The 5,000-nt window shown below is 36.0% G+C and overlaps 1 long non-coding RNA gene across 2 annotated transcripts in view; it reads right to left on the bottom strand.

The window, feature by feature from the left end:
- LOC145460546 (uncharacterized) overlaps nt 1-5,000 on the bottom strand; it is a 25,206-nt gene that overhangs the window by 10,903 nt on the left and 9,303 nt on the right. For both annotated transcript variants that reach the window (XR_014039864.1, XR_014039863.1), the window contains exon 2: nt 4,786-4,882. This is a non-coding gene — a long non-coding RNA (uncharacterized LOC145460546). The remainder of the gene's footprint in view (nt 1-4,785; nt 4,883-5,000) is intronic.

The following is a 5,000-nucleotide window of genomic DNA, read 5'->3' as shown; positions in this document are numbered from 1 at the left end:
ATTGTTTGCTTATTTTTACGATAAGTTCAGCGCTAATTTTTTACCGTGATTATCTTATTTTTTAATATGAGTTCAGAGTAATTTTTAACTAGGTATACAATCATACAATGATACACTAAGGCGGCTTATATTAAGGAATCTTGTATTCTGTTTTAAGCTGTCCTCAAAGTCATTGGATTGACATGTTCAATGTAATGTAATTTGGAATTTTTATTAAAGATTAAAGATAAAGATTAAATGGGAAAGAACTTTAAGAGACTATTTTAAAGCCTTTCAACAAGTTCAAAGTGAATGACAATTGATGACATTTTTCACAGCCAGCGATAGCGGATGATAGTTTTGCGGTCAAACAGGAGCGTGAGTTTCAACCATATCATTGACTATGTATCATGTACTGTTTGACAAGGGAATTGTTTGATTGGAACCATACTTAACTATGAGAAAATTGGGCAACAATTCAATATACAATAATTATTTGGCTTGGATAAACTCATATGGCTGAATCTTGTTACACCACAAAACTCTCTACGACAACCTCTTATTTCTACTTGAGTTTCAACTGATAACTCCAAAATACATTTAACGCGGTCGTTTTGTAAGGCCAGATACATCACACTCTTTCTTGGAATGCCCTCTAAAAGAGCATTCAAAAGAAGTCATAGTAATCGTAATGTGATCAGATTCCGGGTGAAATTTGAGGCATGAAATTTGATACAAAACTGTAAGATGTCACCAGTGACGTCCTCTGTCATGCAATTAATCGTTCCAGCTTGTGCTTTACTACCAGTAAAACAACAATGCAAAAAGTGTGCTGCTGGTTTCCATTGGATGGAAAAGAAATAAGTGATGTAAGAAAAAAACTTGTTTTCTCCGTTTGAACAAAAGACGCGACCAGATAGTAAAACAAGTCGGTGGAGTATTAAAATGCTTCCCAGGGTAGTCACTCAATAATCAATAATATTCCATAATAATCAATAAAACTTAGTCAATGATATCAAAAATCGATAATAGGATTCGCTGGGAGTTATCAATAATTATCAATTTTTCACTAAGAGCTATCGATTTTATCGAGTTTAGCTTATCTTACAATTCATCGAAACAAAAGCAACAAAAGATATAAACAAGCTCGCAAAAACCACCAATAACACCTGCCTTACACAATTATCAATAAAATTTGCTACAACTTTTTTAAGTCTCATAAAAAATGATATTTCAATACTGAATGATAAAAATTCAATGCACAGAGAACAGTAATGATATTTACTATCATCCTGTTCATACAGTGGAATCCTGGTTCAGAAGAATTGGTTTGAAAACTTGTGTAGTTCAAAAATCAGGGGTAAAATTAATGTTGGATTGGGTTGAGGGAAATGATTTTTGGTTCTAAGAATTGGGAACTTCAAGAGATCGCAATTCCACTTTTGTTTTTAACACTAAATGAACATGAACGAAACTATTAAAGTGCTGTACCTAAATGAACTTACATCGCTTATGCCAACTAGGTTTCAATGTTATGCATAGTTTCCAGAATGCAGCTTAGCAAAATGTTTGCTCCTGCAAAAACCATATTAATTAACAACTTTCAAACTGTACTATAAACCAGTAAAACAATGTAAATGATGAACTTCACAACAAAATAATATAAAAAGTATACTGAAAAGAAAAAACAATGGACAAGTGAAAGAAATCAGTAGTGTACAACAACAAAATCCACAATTAAAAAGTCACAATCAATCGCGGTGTTGATGGATACAGTTTTTTAAAGCACAGACTAACGAACAAAGTCAATCAATAAATCCAATATACCAGTAATCGATAAAATTGATCATTTTGAAACTAACCAGCAGTTTTATCAAGTGACCAATATCGTAGATAACACATGAATTCAATGTATCATTATTATTATCAAGTTGTCATAATAGTTGCTTTTTAGATGTTTAAAAAAGGCTAAAAGTTACTAAAATTTAAAAAACCAAAACGTTTTTGACCGTACAGTCATCATCAGTGGTACACTGATGAGTTATCGCGTGGTTCTGAGATAACAATTTTATTGAGTGACTACCCCAGGAATGCTTGGATGTGATGCCACCAGCTGGCCAAGTGGCTCAATAACATCTGTTCAGCAAAATTACTACCGTGCCGGAAATACAAAAAAATGAAGCTTGGTTGCCAAATGAGCTACATTATCTAACCTTCAACGCAAAGATTGCTAAATGCTATGATGTGGCCTTCTATGAAAACAGCTCACAACTTATGACATTTGTGGCTTACATGTACCTTCCAATTAGCTATGCCAACTGGCTAACAGCAGCTTAAATACTAACAAAATAACTAAAGTGAAGTTGCAAAATGTTTCATAATATATTATTAATGATGTTTCATTTGTCGTTAAGTAACGTTTTATTTAGTCAATATTACTTCCACTCCATTCTGACAGTAATTCCATGTCGAGCTCATTTGCATATTGTCACGAACAAACATTAGTTTGATGCAAAGAGAGGTTTTCCCACAGAGTCCTTTACAGAGTTTTTGCTTTTCAAACTGAAAGATAATTTCTTTAGCAAGCTTCAGAAAGCTCTAAATTCAATTGGAAAAACGGGCCGCATCTCTTCAAACAAAGACCTAAAAGACCCTACTGTTTAGATATGACTAGACTAGGGTGAGTTGAAATTTAGTTCCTGGCCAAAAAAAATAAGCCACAGAAGTTTACTCAACATTTTATTTTTAAGGGTTAGAACTACTCTATGTAGAAATATAATGTCATTTCAAGTTGTTTCTAGCTTGCAACAAGTGATCAAACTTGATGCATATTTTTACCACAAATTTGACAGTTTGATTGACATATCTCATAAACAATAGACAGTTGAACCAAACTGTCGCACTTAGTTAATGTACTAGTGATGTTGTGCACGTTTGCCATGTTTCAGGGGAATCGGTGATGTTTTTTTTCTCTCTTTCTCTCTCTCTCTTTTTGACCAACAGGTCTTCTTCTTGATAAGTTAATAAAGATGGTGAATTTTAAGCTCGGTAATGAAATGTGAAGGTGAATTAATCAACATGACACGAGCATGGGACAAAGAAAAATTCTGAGTCCCCGACAGGAATCGAACCCCTGACCTCCCGAACACCGGGCGGGCACTCTATCCACTCAGCTACGAGAACTCATGGAGAGCAAGGTCATTTAACTGAGTTCATGTATGATAGGTGTCCTGCATACTGCTAGGATCAACGCTATCGAATTCATCGTGAGTAGTGATAAGTTAATAAAGATGGTGAATTTTAAGCACGGTAATGAAATGTGAAGGTGAATTAATCAACATGACACGAGCGTGGGACAGAGAAAAATTCTGAGTCCCCCGACAGGAATCGAACCCATGACCTCCCGAACACCGGGCGGGCGCTCTATCCACTGAGCTACAAGAACTCATGGAGAGCAAGGTCATCTAACTGTGCCTGCATGTACCCTGCTACTGAGCTACTGAGCCTCTAACAGAAAGGAAATGCTTATGACACTTGAGAGTGAAAGGGAAATGACAGTCTGGAATTTCTTTGCCTAAACTTGTAAGAGTTAATTTAGCTTTTCTTGCCCGTTGACTTGAAACCTACTTTTTATTGGGGGGAATCTTTGTCTATTTTTCTCTTCTTTACGCACTGAACTCGTGAACACTTGCTGCCAAGATGTGGCGACAACGTCTGCTTTTCCTCAGTTACTGTCTGTTACTGAGCTAAACCATGCCTGATGAGGCGTTCAACTATCGACAAACCTGGGTTGACTTACTTTTGATCTTGCTGCCATTTACAGGGTTTACTACAGTGTTTACAGGTTTAAAAATTTCACTTCAGGAAAGTTATAACAAAACCAAGGTAAACATCTCTCGTGAAAACACAGGCTATATTAGTTGGTGGTGTATCAGTCAAGGGCCAAAAATAGTGCCGTCCAGTTGTCCAGAACAAGTACAGGTAGATTCTCCTTCTGAGGAAGTATCTTTTCATTCTTACTTGCCTGATGGGCAAGGCATCAGGCAAGTTGTCTGCCAATGCAACTAAATCATAAAAAGAGCAAACTAAGGCTTGCCCACAGCAAGAAATATTTGAGACACACTTGTTCCTGGGGCAGGTGGAATTCAAGTTTTTTTCGAGCTCTGGACTCTGGGCCTATTTAAGCCCTTCAGCACAGACTATGGACCCAGAAATATTGAAAACAAATTGGCTCTGCCTAAGTCCCATACCGATTTATTCAAACATAGTGTCTGCTGTACAGTGGGACACATTTGTGGAATAGCTTTCAATCCAACGTCAGAGCCGTTAGATCTTTTATCAACTCTAGAACTGAGATAAATCACTAACTGTCCTCCTTGTACTCCCACACGGCAAACATGTAAATCAGCTTTTTTTAAAATCGCAATCTTGTAACTGATGTTTCTACCGTGTCTAAATAAAGTGTGTGTCTATGCGTATTTGTTAAGTGTGTTTGGTACATACATCAGTTAGGCATCAGTCAAATAGCAGTATCTGCCGTACATGTATCTAACCCAACTGATGGTAGTAAATTGGCTATGTATCGGTGATCAACATATTGGAAAATTAGAGGTAATGTGTCTGTGAACAATACTGGTGAACTAATGTAAATATATCGGTCCTTACACATATCCACCGATACATATGTATCAGAGATAAAATAATTCTATACTTAAAGTCAACTTTTAACACATTACATAACACTATCCACATTAGTTAACTTGATTAAGACATTGTCGCAGTCCAAAAGCTGCAACTGCTGCTCACCTTTGTCTCATTAAAAATTCAGTCCATCTTTTCCTCATTCATGTTGCTGAGCCTTACAAAAATATGGCTGTTGCAGCTGAATATCCATCTCTTCTACCTGAAAATGGAATAACATTTTCAATTAAAGGCTACAAGAGCTGTTTTAATTCAAATTTGAGATATTTATATATGAAATGAAGCTTAAAATAAATAGTAAGCCGAACTCTGGTCAATTG

This window comes from Orbicella franksi, chromosome 11 (genome assembly GCF_964199315.1).
Source record: "Orbicella franksi chromosome 11, jaOrbFran1.1, whole genome shotgun sequence".
Taxonomy (NCBI): Eukaryota; Metazoa; Cnidaria; class Anthozoa; order Scleractinia; family Merulinidae; genus Orbicella; species Orbicella franksi.
The sequence above is the reverse complement of the archived record's forward strand: the minus strand, read 5'-3'. Positions and strand labels throughout refer to the sequence as shown.